General features: G+C 45.0%; 1 protein-coding gene and 1 long non-coding RNA gene across 5 annotated transcripts in view; both read right to left on the minus strand.

The window, feature by feature from the left end:
- LOC117603362 (Myocardin-related transcription factor) overlaps window positions 1-18,550 on the minus strand; it is a 168,775-nt gene that overhangs the window by 107,348 nt on the left and 42,877 nt on the right. The gene's annotated exons all lie outside the window — the stretch shown is intronic.
- Window positions 1-18,550, minus strand: part of LOC143305674 (uncharacterized) — a 57,923-nt gene that overhangs the window by 16,745 nt on the left and 22,628 nt on the right. The window contains exon 2 of the long non-coding RNA XR_013062754.1: window positions 8,464-8,508. This is a non-coding gene — a long non-coding RNA (uncharacterized LOC143305674). The remainder of the gene's footprint in view (window positions 1-8,463; window positions 8,509-18,550) is intronic.

The following is an 18,550-nucleotide window of genomic DNA, read 5'->3' on the forward strand; positions in this document are numbered from 1 at the left end:
ATCTCGCGGATCGGCGTCTTCTTGCGGCCACGAGATTACCGCGAGGAAATAACGAGCAACCGACTTAATTCAATTACCGCGTGCCGAGATAACGATAAGAAAGGACCGTTGGGGAATCGGATGCTCCCGTAATCCTTCTGCCACGATTTTCAGTTAACTCGCATTCTGCTTCTTTCTTTTTACCGTCCACCCGGTAAAGGTACCTTTTTATTCAGCACTGTGAAATTATCGGCCAGCCAAGTTCGAACGGAATTACGGTTGAAAATAATCTTCGAGTGACTGGAGTTTAATTCTGTACTAAAATTAAAGGGAATAACGGTGCGAAAATAAGAATCACCGATTTATTTATCTAAACGTTACAAATGCAAATGATTCCATCCGCTGCGAAGGGTAAAGGGAAAGGGAGATTGAAATAGAAGAATAAAAAGAATTGGAGAGGTATCGCGAGGGGCAAATAATTTAAAAGCGGCGCGTACAAGAGGAGCGGCAACGGAGTTCGTTCGATTTTGTCTTATTTCAAGATCAAATCGGAGACGTATCGCTCTGATACGACGCAAAAAGCGTCGGCCACGGTGCCAGAAAGATTGACTTTATCTCGTGGTAGACCGATGTTCCGACCAGGACGAGCCAATGAGACTCAGCCGCAGACGACGGGACTCCCCTTTAAATCCGACAGGAATTACCAACGAAGGCACAATATGTCGGGCTCCATTAAAATTCAGACGATACGAATGAAAGTTTCGGGCATGCCAGACCGATGCTTGACACCGCGTGTCCACCGCGCCGCTTTTGAAAACGGAGGCCAACGCTGATGTGACAGCGGATCAACCGGAAATTCGAACGGGCATAATTCCATTCGCAGATGGAATTAATGGCCCGTCTGCGGATCGATCGATTCTTCGATCCTCCGTCGACGTTTTACAATTCCCATGTTTCTATCAAAGAAACGATAAAACGAAGAAGTGTTAATTAATAAATTAATAAGTTGGATTAGTTGATTATCGAATTCGTCGTCCAGAATGTTTTTATTACGATATGATGAATCATAATAAATGTCGAACCGTTATTTTCACAAGTTTTTTCCTCCAGCCATGGTTGCTCCGCCTCTTCCCGAACGAAAATCATTCGCAACGAAACAAAAACCGTTTCTCGGTCCATTCATTTCTTTGACGAATGATCCACGATGGAGGGAGAAGAGGAGGACAGTTTCGAATTCAATTACGATTTGCTGAATTACCCGTGCAAATGAGAGAGCGAGAGGTCGCCCCGTGATTCGTAACCGCGAACAATTTCGACTGGCCCCTTAATTAATTTCGCCACGAGATATACGGTGCCATTCGTTACGTTCAATTGCATCGTATCAATATTCATGCGGCGAATAGAATGCAACGTACGACGTTCGATTGTTTTTCTCTTGCTGAATTGTTTCTTGAAAAAAGTAAAATATTAATCTCATTGCTTTTTCATCGTACCGTTTACAAGAATAACAGTGATTTTAATTGAAATTTTAAATCCACGGGTCGATGCATAAAGTGTCCATTAAGGGACAAGCGATGTATCAAGAAATGGATAGAATTTACTTAACCAGTCGATTAGAATTCGCGTCGAGCCGGCTATAGGAATTTTATATCGGCGATTTATCGGCATATAGTTTAGGAGCTAAACGGAATTCCACTTTCCGAAGGCAATCGCTTCCGTCTAATTTTATCGGCTGTGTTTCCTTCTACGAGCTACCAGGCATTCGAGGAATCGATATCGATTAGCATCGCGCGATGGCCGGCGAAAATCCGCGTCTACGATAAAACCATTTAGATTTCTTTTATGAAACCTCTGTCAACCATTGTTCCTTACTTATCTGCAATTTTATTTCAATTAAAGGGTCTTTCTTCGGTGGAAAGAAATTTTATGATAACTTTTGTCGGAAATCTCATTCGGTTTCACGAGCGGGTTGCCTAATCGAGGAATACTAACGGGTGTCTAAATAATTCTCGCATAAACGCGTCACCGTGGGTCGTGCAATAAATTTGCACACAAAGTGCCCTTTGTGCTGCACACGGCCCCCATATCTTTTTGCGCCTTTACCCATACCGAGTCGTGTCACTAGTTGAGCCTTTTAGCTGACGGCCATTTTAGGATTTTTAGTTAACCAACTTTCATCGTCAACGTTTCTTCACAATATTTCTTTTCAATGTTTGATAATAAATAATATCGCTGGATTCTTGTTCGAAAATAATGCTAGAGAAGAGGAGAGAAACGCAGTCGAGAGGAATAAGTTTTGGATCGCGAGCCACCGTGGTTTCGGCTCGCTAATGATTTAACGAGCAGCTGGCACGCGATGGGCGTGAATTCCAGCTGAAGATTTCGGAATGAAGATGTAACCCGCCACGAACTCTCTATCTTCCATGGAATCTTTAAACGAGTGCCATCGCGGCATCTTGATTGATTTCCGCTTAACGCGATCTCGCGTGCGGTTCCGAATTAAATTACCAACTGGGAGCTATTTCAGGTGTGGCTTCATCCATCTCTTCGGATCATTTTTCTCTTTTCAGCGCGGTGAAATAGATAGAACAAAAAAGAAAGGTAAACGAGTCGGAAGATTCTGAAACATTGAAACATCGTGTCCGAAAGGAGGGTCATTATTTTCGTCCAATTAATTTCCCTCGTCCAGACGACTAAATCGTTAAAAAAAGGATCAAGAAGCATCCTCGATAGATCAAGCGGGAATCGCCAACGCGTGCGAGTAAATAGCAGACAAGATGAAAGAAAAAAGAATGGAATCGGTTCGACCTGGCGAAGATCGAAAGGTGCGTTTACAGAGGACGGTGGCTAGCCTAGCAGGGTACCTTGTCACCTTGAAGTTATCGTCAGTAGGTTGAGTGTAGGTAGCCGACGATCCCCTCCAGATCGAATTGTCCGATCCTTCGATTGGATGATCCTTCGCGAACCACCTTCGTCATTCGTGTTCCTCTCCTTCCGTCTCTCGGCGCGCCGATACGCCCCCGGTCCCACGATGATTTTCACGAGCCGATCGAGCAGGGAACAGAACGAGGAATAATCGAGGCGAAAATGCCGAGGAACGCGGCGCGCAGCAGTACGCAACGATCGCGTTCGCCAACAGCCTGTCTCGCTTCGACGGACGGAGAAGAGAACTGGCCGATCGGTGTCGATCGCGTGCCACCTTCGGAGAGGGATCGTGGCTCTCGATTCTTCCGAGGCCTGGGAAGGGCACAGGTAACCTCTAGTTCGACCCACGCGATCACTCGCTGCCTCCGCCTGCTGCCTCCGCAATCCGCTTCTAACGGATGTCCGCCATCGATTCGACTCGCCTGATAATCGACCGCATTCGCATTTGGCAATCCGACTGACGATGCTTTTAACTTATTCGCACCGTCCTTAATATACGTGTCAAATAATCATACATAACACTTGTAAGGTTTGGTCGTCGCGTCGGCTTCGAAATACGAGCAAAATCATCCCGTCTCATCGGTTCTGCCATTCGGAACGAGCAAGCTTATTTAAATTCAGAGTGGAAAATTTTCTAACTATGTACCCTGATTCAACGACTCAATCCCCAATGTTCTTCCATTATCTAATCGATACAAGAGAGCTACTAATTCGCAAGACACCCGTTGTATAACAATATTTTCCCGCGGTGGCACGACGCAAGGATACCTGTTTATAAGGCGGCAAACCGCGGCCACGTTGTTGACTGCGAGAGCCCGTGCACGCCGACGCATTCACCTGTATGACGTAGTCCACCAGATCGGATAGGATCGGACAGGCTGTAGAAGTGGCGATTAGAGGCCGTGGGCGAACAGATCGAAATCCGCGGAGGAGGCAAGGCGCCGTGGAAAAAATCGGCAATGCTGCCTCGTGCAAAACTAGTTGATGACGTGGTACGAAAAACACTTCCAGGATTCGCTCGGTTTCGCGAAACATGCGGGTCCTGGATCGTTTTTCGACGAATAATTCCGATAAAACTTGAAGAATCGATCAACTATTTTGCTAATCTTAAGAAATATCTCTTCTAGGACTATCTAGGACCCTCTAAATCTTTGAAATATTAACCCTTTGACTACTAAAGACTCTAGGCTTGAACGTTCTGCGTGTACGAAATAAGAATCAAGTATTACTTTTCTTCTTATTCCATTTCATTTCTCAATTTATTTTATCATTTGTTTTTCTTTTTCAGTATTTTGTCATATCATTACAATGTGATAACATATGGTGTATAATTAGTAATATAACTTTTATTTAATTATGATTAGTATATACGCAGATACGCGTCCATAGTGGTCAAAGGGTTAATTACCTATGCTCCAGGAATAGGAAATGAATCTGGAATGAATTCGACTCCCGTCCAGAACGATAAAGCTACATTCTCCGGTATAACCTGGCTGCCGGGCGCAAAGGGTTAATTCCCTCACGGTCGGTGTAATGATTTATTCTCGAATTAAGATGGGCTGCCGGATAGCGGTAAGTGGAACGTCGCGGCGTACGACGGCGGCAGGGAATCTGTCCGCGAGACAGGATCGAGGCGTGTATCGAGCGGGAACGCGTGTCAGCGAGTTAAACCGCGGCGAGGAGGAGGCTACCGATCCGTGTCGCGGCTAAATCGACGCGCCGTTATCGGGCGAAAAGTCAAAAGGGCCGGAGTCGGGGCCGGGGCCTACGCAAGATTTATCGTCGCCACGGTCACGTGGCCAATGGACCGTGGACCAAACGAGACTCTACGTGAGTGTAAACACGTGTTCCGCCGGTGTAACCGGCACCATAAAACTGGAGCACTTGATTTTACCGCCTGTCGCGAGCCCCTTCGATAAATTAGCGTCCAACAGCTGAGGCCGCAAACGTCGTGTATACAGGGTGTAGCTGTAACGATGTTGAAAATCAGCGTTCAACTGATTCCTTTTGACAAATAAAAGCGAATCGAGAAGATGTAACAACGTTTTCTTCAAGAATTTTCTTACTCCCAGCTATTTTCTTGGAAACGAAGATTCTTATCGAAAAATTTCATATAACCAGTTTGATTTATTATTATTGCCACACCTGGTATATTAGAACGAATATTGCGAATCCCTGCGACGAATCGTGCTCCCTTTTATACATTTCTTTTTATTGGATTCGTATCTCGAGAAGCCAACCCGTCGCTTCTTAATCTTCTTCCTCTTCTCTTTTCGAGGGTCGTAATAAAATCCTTGGCGTTTACGAGCCCTTCGTTCCCGTTTCGAACCCCTTCTGATTACCACTCTTTTCTTCGCGATAATGAGATTTATTAGTATTTCAACGCGAACGAATAACTTTCTTTCAGAGTTCTCGCTAAGGAATCGTTGCTCGATCCAAAGGTCTTCCACGTCGTTTAACCTGGGAAACGTCAGATAGAACACGGGCAAAACGATCAATTAGCTAAGAACGAGGCGAAACAATGCAGACAGAAGGGAAAATATTCGCAGAACGCGATGATGGACGTTGCATAAGAGAGGCTGTTGGAAACGCGTTAAGGAAAGCCTCGAATCTCACGGTTGCCTCGACGGTATTCCGCTTGGAACTGTTGGGAAATTCGCTGGAAAAACTGACGAAAAGGCTCGTGCTAGATGACAAAACCTTCTTAGAAATCGCTTTCGCAGACTGGCTCGAACACCTGCCACCAGACTGACGCGACAGATTGATTCGACTGGATGGAGATCTTTTTCTCTCGCGTGGAAAACCACGACTGGAAACAATACCCGATGGGACCGTAACAAGGCCAGTTTATGACGTGACGAAGTTTGATAAGTCGATTAAACGGTGACAAAAAGACGATCGACGATGTTGCTTTCGTGACGAGCAACGTGCCTTGAATCTACGAAACGATTCTCCCAGTGGGAAGTTTGATAAATCGCGAGAAAATTGCAGGATAAACCAGCCACACGTTCTCTTTGTATCTACTTTCACGGATTTCTATTGATAAGTTAGGACCGGGAATATGCGAGTACCCGAAATTACGAGTATCCCGATTTATTCGGATCGATTCGGAATTGGGAAACGGTGCTTCGTATTAGATTGATGAGTAAAATGGACTTGGACCGAACGGTCACACCATAAATCATGGAAACGGTAGAACAAAGAATGACAGAAATTATTCTCGTATATCATCGTTTTTCCGAGTAACACTCTAAGCTGGCACGGCAGAACGATTTCAGCGAGCTGATCGATTAATTCGACGCACGTACAGCCTCTCCGTGCTGATTTCCAGGTACGAGGTGGTCGCGCAACCGACCGGTGCACGGAGCTGCACTTTCGTTGCACGGAATTAATCGCTGATTAAGGTAAGCAAGGTCAATCGCCATGATGATTCAGCCCGTGAGTAAGAGGCATCCTCGTCGAACGGTGCGCTCGGACGAGCATGGCTTTGGGACACTCGAAGACGTACGAGTTGAGAAAGAAAAACGGGACCGAATTTATCTTGTTGATCGATCGTCGACGTGTAAGAGAAGCAACAGAGAGGCCATTCCACTGATCGATCGATTCTTTTTCTTTTTTGCACCGTAGAATTCCCATCGCGATAAATTTTTGCACGATTCCGAATTTTCTGAAATCTTCACCAACATTTATCAAATTATCGTGAAAATCGATTTCTCGATTCGAGATCAGGAAAGGAAGTACGAGAAAACAGGTCGTAAACTTTCAAGGATTACAAAACCATCGGCGGACCAAAGCGTGCTCTAATTAAGCGTGTTCGCGATTTACAGGGCCGAAAATCCGTGAAATTCGCTTTAATTTGGGCCGTGATTTCGCCACGGCAATAAAACGAAACGGACCGATAAAAGAGAGGCAAGAGGTGTCCGTTTGACTGTCCATCTTGGCCGTGCTCTGTAATAAAGGCGGCTTCCACTTTTGCCTCTGCCCATTGTCTTGCCCCCTTCTCCTTTCTGCCCTTTAACTATCTCTTTTGCCTCTCCGTCACTCGTTAACCCGTCATTTCGCCTTCTTTATGGTTTCATGTTAGAAATTGAATGATTCTCATATTTTTGAAAATCCCCCAATCACCCCAAAATAAAAGGAAACGTCACCTTTCAATACGCGTTATTCGCGTAACGATAATTATTGCAAAAACGAAACGAAACGGTCGAATGGATCCTCGTTCAACTGTCCCATACATCATTCCTCTTATAGCTCGTTACGCATGCAAAAATCAGGATCGTCTGGCCTATTAACTTTCATACGACTTTAACTCCGTCATAAAGAAACAATATACCGACGAAGACAATGCATCCGTTCGTAAAACTGGCCCCACGAATTTCCACGCGGTTCGAACCGGGTATAATTCACCGGGCGCTTCAAGTTGAAGCGCTGCTTAAAATACCGGCACTTAATTACGCGGTTTAAAGGGTCGGGCCATTTTTTAACGCCCCCATAAACCTGTCCCTCGGTCCCGTCATCTCTGCGGTTGCATAATGCTCCTCCCTCCGCGTTTATTCTCACTTGTCTCTTCCACTGGCTGCTCCCCCATGGCTCGGTAGCGAGCGTTGATTGCGATTTATAATGTCAACCGGCTGCTCTGGTAGCCCCCATTGTCGGGCACGATCGGTTTCGGTTTCGTTGCGTTTCGACCGATCCGATCCGTGATTCAACTCGCGAAAACGTAAATCTTCCGCTTCTGTTACCTTCCCGGTGAGATTCAACGTGCCTGCGAGGCGTTACGGTGCTTTACCTTCGTTCGTATTTCTTGGTAGTTCTTGGTATTTATAGGGGTAGTTTGGAAAGAGAGGGAATAATTTCTAAGTACCGTGCGTCGCCGACCTTCCGGACGAATTCTTGATATCTATAAGGATGCATGTTTTCAGGAATATCGAACAACTTCTAAGTCATAATACACGAATTGTATACTTTTGAGACTAGTCTTCATATGGACATGGAAGAAATTATGAAGAAATGCAGAAAGTGTATAGAGAATGTAAGATGAAGAGAAGCGTAACAAGAGAAAAGGAGGGAAGAGAAGCAAAAGAGATGGCCAGAGGGAGAGGTCGCAAGGGACGAAGAGGAAGAGGGGAATAAATTAAAGAACGGGTTCTCCCTCACCGCAGGACCTCATTACGTCCAACTTCATTTGTTTCCATTTTAATCGGGCCCCGTCCAACGGCGACGGACCAGAATCCAGTACCAGAAACCAGAACCGCAACGGATACCGGCCACCGCCAAATACTTTCAGCCGGATTCTACTCGCGGACGTATCTGAACTATACTTTTCACGGTTATTCGAGTGCGATCAATCGAGTCATTCGCGTTAAACGCGGTTCGAGATAAATCGTGTATTAGTCGAAGAACCTCTCGTGATAATTGCCGATAGGTGGCGAACATTGCGTCACCGTGATGCCAGCTGCTCGCAAACGAGTCCGACCAAGGTTCCCCCGATAGAAAACAAGGGCGTCGATCTAAACGCGCGCGAAAACGGACACGTACGCTATCGAGTGAATCACTTACGGTTTCTCGAGAACTGGATGATGCAGATGAAAGTTCGATGCTTACCTGTAACAGATAAAGAAACCAGCAAATTAAACTCTGCTCGTTGCAACATCATAGTCGTTGCTTCGAAACAGAAAAACAGCGTTTTCAGATTTGCCCTAATCTAAAATGAAATGCTAATGGAATCGAAAGAGTCGCATCTGAGGATGGAAATGAATTCCAATGACGGCGCAGAAGAAGAAGGAAATTTTTGCAATGCAGCAGGTTTCGAGGCTTTGATGTAACGCGACCGTATCATAAAGTGATTCGCATTCTGCAAGTGTGAGATCAGATAAGGCACCGATCCGGTAGGGCAGCCCGACTGCTCATGGCTGCCTTTTTTTCCCATCGGATCGGCATCGCAACCCTGTAATCTCGTACAGATGATGAAGGTTACTTACGCGCCTTCTTTTCATCCTCCTCCCTTCGCTAAGCGTGTTCCCGATGATTGTTTGCAGAAAGAATACGCGTCTCAAGTAGGTGCCACGTTACGTTCCACTCCGTGTACATATTGGCCGTGTCGAATCCGATTTATTGGCCAGGATATTCAAAATATCGACAACCTTCTTATCCGTTCGATTTATGACCGATAACTCGCTGCGATTATTCACGATTTCGATGGCGGAGAAAGTTTGGTAGAAGGAAAACTGGATACCTCAATTTGGAATGTGGTTTTTTTTTTATAAAAATTAATCGATCGAGTATTCGGTTGAAATCGCCACAAATTCAGAAGGGTATCAAAGTCGGTCCCCGATTCCGATACTTTTTGCCCTTTTTTCCCCCCCATTGAATTTAGACCTCCCAGCTAGTCGGTAGGCTCGACACGGTGACTTCTTGCGGAGCGAAAGGACCGCGTGGCGATGCTTAAAAGCAAACTTTTGGAGGAAAGTTCGACGGGCAAGTTTTTCTCCCCGCACGATTCCTGCACGTAAGGCCGGCTACGTCGCGGAACGAGCACGGAGACGGGGGTCAATTACAAGGGGAACGACGGCTCGCGGGGTGAAATTCAATTACGTTAGAAAAACAGGCTGATCCAGCCGTCACAAACGGCTGTCAGCCTTTGTACACGCGATTCACTGCCACCATCGGGGGTACCTTTCTTCTTTCCTCTTGCTTTTAAGTCGTTGTCGATGCAATCTATCAAATAATTTGCATGAAATTCCTTCGATAATCAAATTAAGGCCAAAATTATAAAGATGAATGGATAGAAGACTATTCAACCACGTTTGAAACCCGAAGAAGATATTTAAAAAAGCACAGATACTGAGTACATAAAGAATACAAGTTGCTCGTTCTTCAAATGCAAAATAGCTCCGAAGGAAATGCAAATCGCTGAAAAACCTCGAGTCAGAGACACGCGGTGGTCGCATGAAAAGCGACAAACATTTTCTCACGAAGAAACCGAAGGACGGGGCGTAAGTTATTCGTGTTCGGAGGCAGTACGAGTGCATCGTCATCTCCCGTTAGGTCGCAAACGGGTCGGTATTAGGTCATAAGCGCAGCCTTAGGGCGAGCCGTGCAAGAACTGGGTGTAAATACCTGACGATCCGGTGCCGCGTTACGCAACCCCGGTAATTATATTTATTAGACAGCGTACAGAATTCTCGTGGAAACGAGCAGCAACAGTGCCAGGAAAGCTTCTTCACCTCTTTGCACTATTTCCAGCCAGGAGATTCACCTGTTCGCCGACGTTCGAGCCGAAAAGGAAGACAGCCCCGACTAGCTCTCTCTCGAGTTATCATCGCTACAAAGTGCTTTTAATGCATATTACACAAAGCTCCCGGTGATTTATCGCCTCTCGCAAGACGAATTCCCTTCTTTTTGCACGCACCACCAAGTGCAACGTGTCGTGTAAAATCATTCTGCTTGATCTACGCGAGAGTTGAACGTCACTTCGGATATAAAAAAGGGAAATAAAATGATAAGTGGGCTAATAGTTACGAACACCGGTATATTTCCTTGAATCAGTCTGTACGTCTGGTGGGTCGCAAAAAAGGGTGCAAAAGGGATGCAACGGTGAATACGGTTTGGCAAGCTTACTCTTCGCGACGTGCATCAACACCGGTAGCCGTTAGCCGTGAGGAAGCGAGAGATTCGTGTCTGTCTTCCGAGAAGACGGGCAAAATACAGGCTCAATTAAAATGCCAACGCGTGAATTTGAAACATCTCGAAATAAAGGTAAAAGAAAAAAAGAGAAATGATCGTGCTCGTCTTCTCTTCCCGAGGATTCGTTAAGAGGCGTGAAATCCATCTTGAAAAAAATTCCAACCGAGTGGCAGACTCGCATCGTGTGTCGTGCGCTCGCTCGCTCGCGTCTGTAATACGCGTGTAAAGCGATGATAATAATTAATCAGCGTTGAATCGAGACTCGGCAGTTCGAGATAACGAGTAGGTTGGTTGTCCGTCGGGCATCGTTAATGTAACTGTTACGATCCTCGAGAGCTAAGGAGACGAAGAGAGCGTGGGTTGCGCAACGAAACACGCACACGCCTCTCTGCGATCTAGGAGATCCAGCAACCACTCGACTCACATGGAGACTCGTCGTTCCTCGCCGATACCAAACAGATACGAGTGAATTTTCCACCTTAAATAGACAACACCATCTGTCCAGGTATGGCGAAAAACGAAAGGCGTAACCTTCGGGCTCACCTTCGAGCAATTGATCTTCTTTTTCCTCGCGCGAGAAACGAAGGGGACAGACCTGGGTTACATGTCGCGCGAACCAACTCGTTTCGCTTCGCCATTCGATTAAAACATTTTTTTTTTTTCCTTTTCATTCTTCGCTTTTTTGTCGCTGGAAAATGGAATGGCTTCTTTGAGAATTTAACTTGTTCATTTGGGAGAGACTCGAGGCTGAAAATCGATTCGATGAGAAAAATATCGATTTTTGAACATCATTTGTGTTCTTCGATTTTAACATCAACTAACGAGTTGACGGCTTGTCAAGCGGTAATCGATTTCTCTAACTATACAATCCTGAGTACTGTTAAGAGCATCCGCACAAGTTTGACAGGAGAATACTAATGAGACGCCTTCTGCCAAAATATATCGTATCGCGAGCTTCGATCTGACAACCGAAAACTTTAATCGATCCTCCTGACGGCTTTTCAATTTCACTCGATTAACGTTTCGTACAATTTCGACAAGAAGCATCGATCGCCACCACTCAGTCGCGGGTATACATTGCACAAGTGTTTCTCGATAAGTGTGTTGGATATTTTTACAAATCGTACACAGCTTCTTATTCTCTCGATGAAAAAGTATACGGGATTGATGTCGTGGTTGATATGAAAAATCATCGTGTATCGTTGTACGTAACAGCGGCTTGTTCACCGATTTCTACCTAACAGGCTAGCCGGCGTGGTTACCTGTCCGAGAGATCACGTTGTTGGTTAAATGGTGCCCTTTCAATCCGACGTAGCGACACTTCGAGTTCCTACTTAGGATTTGTCGGGTGGATTGACAAATCGAGGCCAACAACGTTGCTGGCTGGCCACGAGAGTGTTTGCTTTCGAGACGTACTCACGCGAGAGGAAAAAGAAGAAGAGGGAGCCAGATAGAGAAACAGTGATGATCAGAGGGGGATACCGAAAGACGGGTAGGGTTAGACGCGAGAAAAAGAGGCGTTGAAAACGGCAGTCGTTAGTGGAACGACGCGTAATTAATTCGGACTAACGAACAGGCGAAACGTATGCCAGACGCTTTCGAATTATCCGTCCTCTTTTCAGCTCCTTCTGCGCGCTTTGAAAATTGATGGAAACACGTAATCTTTCTTTATTTTTGTTTTCTCGGAATGTTTTTTAAGATATTTTAACGTACGGACGGCGTTAAGAGGATATTCTATTTCGGTACGTCGAAAAATGAACACCTTTTATTACAAAACTGCAAATCAAGTTTCGCACAGTTCGCTTGACAGCCAACTGTCCTACGGTCCGAGGAAAAATCAACGTTCTGGCCTATTAAGCGTCCATAGAGCAGAGAAATAATCTGCTTGCGATCTGCTTGCAATCTCAACGGTAAATCATTTGTAGAAAGACCGCTGTTACGCAAGCCAGTCTCAACCGTTTCATTCATGCACACCGTTGGCTAATTATAATTCGAAAGGCGCCGATCGACGTCACTTTTTACGAGCGTTCGCTAACGGGAGAAAAAAATCAGATGAAGAAGAAGCTGGGAAAGGCCGATAGGCTCCTTCCTCGCCGAGATGCACGCGTTTCGACACTCGGATGCGTCTCTCGTATCGGGACACTTTGATGCATCATTGTCGCAATAACGCGTAATGTCGGTTGTCGCATACATCGAGCAATAACGAAATGAGAAAGTGTTGTTTTTATCTGGAGAAATAGACTGTGTACACACGGCTGAGAGTTTATAGTTTCTTCGAGGATGGACGTTGAAGATGATTGCGGTGTGCTTTAAACGCATTGTACTTTGTATAGATTTTAATTACCCTAAGGAAAAAAGGATTATGAGCGCGTTTGAGTACCTACTCCTAAACTCTGTCCAACGTAAGAGACGTCCAAATCCCCCACTTAACTGCATACGTTCTTCTCTTTTTTTCATACGCGGTGTCAATTAATTCCTTATACACCGATATCGCCCCCAATTTGGGTGGTACCGTTATCAGTAGGAGACCGGTAGGGATAAAGTCGCGACTAGTCGTATGCGCCAGATCGGTAGGAAATGGTGGGGGGTGCGCAGATCGGTCGAAAACAGAGATTATTCTTACGTTGGACAGAGTATACGTTCGAGTACAGGGGGCGTGGCTAAATCGTCGACGCGAGCCGAACTGTGCCGAAGGCTAAGCATGGCGGGGGCGCCTCCCACTATTCTTTCCCTAACCGAACGAACCCATCTATGCTCGCAACTGTACCGAGTCAAACCCTTGTGCGATATACACAAAGATCGAATAAAAAATTCAATTATGACAGCATTGTAGGCGTTGAAACGATTCTAACAACCGTCAAGAGGACTTCTACGGCCACCTCACGCGACTCTACTATAAATAGCAGAAGGGGTAACGCGTCGTTTCGAAACGCGTCGCGATAATTCATTCGACATATTTCTTCCGCACTATTGCACAGCATTAAAATCAGCTCGCGCCAATCGTTCTATTTCATACGTATCGATTATCTCTCAGCGGTGGTGGTTCGTCATTGAATCGATCAGTCCTACGCGACGCTTTTTTTTTCAATATCGTTCATCGTGAATATATGCAGACGGAGAAAGGGATCAAAGGACCCTGAGGAGGAGATGAAACGATAGGCGAATCAAGATCGAGGGAAGCCCAGGCGGGAGGTTGAAAAAATAATTACGAAAGCTCGTAGCTTCCCTCCTCTCAAGGAGAGACACGGGGAATTAATCTGACAGCAGTATCTCGGAAGGCCGAGGCAAGAGGAAATTAATTTCAACGGTGCAATTAAGATGTCCAATCTGTGGGCTCGTACGTCGAGATCGATCGAACGTTTTTCGGGGAAAAGCGAGACACTTTGGCCGCCTGATCCACTCTCTGATACTTTTGTAGACCTTGGAACAGAGTCGAGTGTATATTGGATGTTAATTCGGAGAGACACCAGATTGATTATCTTTAATACAATTTATTTCAAGCCTGTAATATCGACATTCTCATGAATATTCTCAGTGATGCAAAACGTTTCATCGCAGAATCTCGCCGCGAAATCGAAAGGCTTTCGGTATCTCCCGTGATCTCTCACGAAACAACAACGTGGCCCAAGAAGCGACCTTTCCGGTTTTTTGGTATTCCTCGAGGGGACCCGTGGCAAAGTCGCGTGCTTATAACGGACACGGTTTCCACGTATATCCTCGATCCCTGAACAAGCCGGAGGATGAAACGTTCTCGCATAAAACACAACGCGGCCCTTAATCATGGGCCGACCGAGTGAAAATTAAAATTCAACATGCGCACGTCCGTGCACGCGTATGCAAACCACCTGTCCCCGACTTCTTTCCGTTTCTTTCTCGACTTCCTTCTTCGACTCTTCGCCATCTCGCTGTTTTCAGTTTCGAGGATTCTTACATTCGCTTGTTCTCGTGAATTTGCTTGGAACATCTTCTTCTCGAACTCTCTGTTGCCTTTTGATCTTGAATTATTTATTGAAATAAATCAGCTTCCAATTGAATGAACCACGCTAATGGAAGAAGATTTAATAACGCAACACGCGAGAAGAAAAAATATAGAGAAGAAGGTGATAAATAAAAAGAGGCAAGGATAAGAGTTAAAAATGAATGGAAAGCTAAGAAGAAAGTTTCGAGCTGGCGTACAGAGTGTCGGGATATTTATTCTCGGCCCGGACCTTTCCCCTCATTTCTGCTAATGGATAACGCGGTAATATTTAACGCGCTATTTAACCAAGGCCTCGATGCCCACGGTCAGAATTAAGACTTAATTTACAAGCATTATCTTCGGCGAGGCTGGCCGACGGTTCGCAATGGCATTCTTCTTATCTCGGCCACTTAACCCCTCATCTTTGCGCTGGCTCGGAAACGCGTAAAACGCTTCAACGCTGCCCTCGACAATGCCACACGCTCCGCGTGTTCAGCGTGCCCGTGTTAATGTGGATTAATAAGCATTATCTCGAAGGGTCGAACCTCGTCCGCGATTTACGAACCAGTTTCTCTTATCTGGCCGCTTAAGACCGTTTAAAATACAAAATCCGACACGGTGCTTGCACACGCGTCACTTTGTCTACTGGAGAGAAAGAGAGAGTTTTGTAACACCAAAAATTTTCGATCGTTTTGAATATTGAATAGCTGTTGAACAGATGGCATTCCAAGATAGCTATTTTTTTCTTAATATCATTGATTTATAGGGCGGTCAAGAATTAACCGAGGGAACCTATCGTAAAACATTCACTTACAAACTTCCGTATCAGTGTCCTAATTACACGATCTCTTGAAAGCGAATCACTGAAACATGCAATTAAAGTCACGGGTGCAACTAAGAAATGGTTGCACGCGAAGGTGTTAAGGTTCGAGATAATTAAGCCAAGAAAATCCTTCGAGAGGTACTGTAATAATTACAGATGTTTGCCGATAGCCAAGTCCGTGGAAGACGAGGAATTCAAAGGAGCTGCTTTCGACAGCAGGCCGCTCGTGTGCCGCTTGGCTGCGCTCAGTTACGCATCGGCTACCGGCCTATCAATGAACGCGCCCACGCGCTCGAGATCGACAGCCTCTGTCCCCTTTCCCTCTCGAACACGGCTACCACCGGTACGGCAAGGTCGCTTAATTCCTGCACGCCTCCAGAAAATAGATTTCACGAATGCAAATGCAAGCTGCACCGCGTCGCGCCGCGTTGCACCGCACGCTGCACCGCGGCGAAAGTGAATGGCGCGAGCACACGCGACCGCAAGCGGATCCGAGATTCGTTCGCGACCGCGTTCTCCTCGCTTTTCGTCATCGATGAATTTTATCGAGTCAATTGATTCGTCGTCCTTCGTTGCACCGTCGCGTGGATATCTGGAATACAATACACTCGCGATCAAATCGGGTTCCCCAGGAAAAATAATAATGTTCCGTGGTTTTCGAATTAATTTCCAATTTACATAACTTTTGGGGAATTTTCCCTCGACCATGATTTAGATTTAATTATGCAAGTTTGTTGCCGAAACGTGGGAGGTGTAAAATGTAACAGATACTCAACATTTGCCAGAGCTGGCTCAAATTGACACCTCCTTCGCTTTTTGTAACACGACGAGGAACATTTACAAAATGCAAAATTGTATCACCTTGGAATGATTCAAGTTAGGTACGTGAATATAATTTTTCACGTTTTGGCAAATACCAAGCACTTGCTACATTTAACAAGCTTCTTCATCATCGGTGACTTTGTTGCACAAGCGTGGGCTTGTGTAACAAAGCAGGTAATGATTATTTGCCAAAAGATTAAAGAACTAGGATACAAATAACAATGCTGATACAAAATGAACCAGTTTTTAAGATTGAATGGTATTTCTTGTCGGAAATTAGAGCGAAAATTTATTATATTTGTCTTAGGTGAAAAACTGAAAAATAGCAAAGGTTTTAATTACATCCCTGAAATTACATAATACAGAAACAGATATAAAATCTGAAGTGCCACCATAGGTGACCCACTTTTCCTCTTCGACGTACGTCAAAACGAAAGGAAAAGGTCCCAGGACTAGTCGCTAATAACTTTATGAACGTGGAACATGCAATATTTGATTAAACATACCGCGGTTCGTGTATCTCAATAAACAGGATAATCATCTTTCTATTACAACCCATGAAATTACATAACGCGCAAACTGTTATCACATATAACTACCACTTTTCTCCTTCGATGTTATATAGGAGAAGGAAAGAAAAACAGTTCATTAACGTTTTAACGCGTTATCCTCGAGGCGGCTGGCTCTAATCCGCGTCGAATTCATGGACAGATGGATAAGCTGTTACGCGAGGCTGCATTTTAGTTACGCATTAGCCGCCAGCCATCGGATTATCAATGAACGCGCCCACGTGCATAGGATTGATATCTATCTTTCTCTTTCGTGCTGCTCCTACCGTAATGACTAGCTCATTACTATCTTTCTCGCGGCTCATTTACAAAGTCCTTTCGAAGCGGCGGGGTGCAGCCAATCGGCTGGCAATTAAGAACCTCGCCGTGGCGGTCGATCGTAAAGCGAAATGAAGAAACAACCGGGAAAGTCTTTTCCGTTCGCCCACGCGTGGAAAATGCCGACTGCTCGGGAAAATATTATCTTGCCACTCGTTGAATAAACACGTAAACAAAATAATTTTTCCCCTCGCTCTAATTAAAATGTAGAAATCCTCTGAAATTGCATAATTTATAATACATAGATCAGAAAAATATTCGAGGCTTGCTTTCTTGCTATCGTTTTGTTTAAGATTTACTTCGGAACGAACGTGTAAATGCCGAAAGATTGGGAAGCCGAGGCAACGCGCTGAGACATTAACTCACGTGCCTGAAACGACGAGTCGACGTATTTACATGCAGAAAATTGCAGAAACACCTCCGCACTCGATTCGTTGATGCATTTACTCGCCGAAAATTGAGTTTATTCAGGGCAAAATACACGTTTCTCGAGTGCCCTTTCCTAAATAGAATTAAATCGCGATTCAGATTGTATAGGGCATTGTGATCAGACCGTCTTTGAACGCAAATTAACGATTAATGACACGACTCATAATGTGGTTCTTCAATTATAATATAATCAATTTAAATATTTATTTCAAAATATATTTCACTTATTCGATTACATTAAAGTAGCGCCAGTCACCGGTAACAGGCATCGTATTTAACGCGTTAAAGAACAAACGATGGTGAAAATCATAAAACAGCTCGTAAATTCGTGGCTGGATACACGTTAAACGATATTACGAACGCATACACCCGGGAGGCCAATGTCCCGGTGCATAATTAATTCTGCAATCCCGCCTCTGCGAATTACCAACGTTGAAGCCAGTGTGACGGCCCTGACCTTTTCGCGACCGTTGACAAGTAGGCGCCACACGTCGCTATCATCTTGGACAGTTACGTTTCCGAGAGCTCTTTCTTTTCCGTTTCGAATATACAAGGATCATTAACGACTCGGGTATTAAAAGAAACCCGTGGCGTTTGATGAATGACCAAGCGTTTCGAGCGGTGGCGAAAATTTTTCGGAACACGGTCATTCGTTACGATACTTACTTGCTTTCTCTCTTTACTCGTTTTGTTTTTACCTTTTCCTTTTTCTGTATAAATCTTTCGCTGTTATTGAGGAGATTTTGGTAATGGCCCTGCGGCGACGAGATAAAGAAATTCTTGAAAGCATCGTTTTGACGATATTAATATTAAAAGTGATTTAGAAGAAGAAAAAAAGAAATGACACGTTGAAAAATTAAATTTTTTTAAACACTTCAAGTATCCAAACGAGACGATGAATTTCGAGGCGGCTAATTTTCTCCGCCCGTCAATCCATGCCAATCTTTCCGTTAATAACGCGCCCAGATCATCGATACGACGAGCTTAAACGAACGACCGGCTACCACCCCGGGCCGGAGAACACGGTATCTTACCGATTTT

Source organism: Osmia lignaria, chromosome 9 (assembly GCF_051020975.1).
Source record: "Osmia lignaria lignaria isolate PbOS001 chromosome 9, iyOsmLign1, whole genome shotgun sequence".
Taxonomy (NCBI): domain Eukaryota; kingdom Metazoa; phylum Arthropoda; class Insecta; order Hymenoptera; family Megachilidae; genus Osmia; species Osmia lignaria.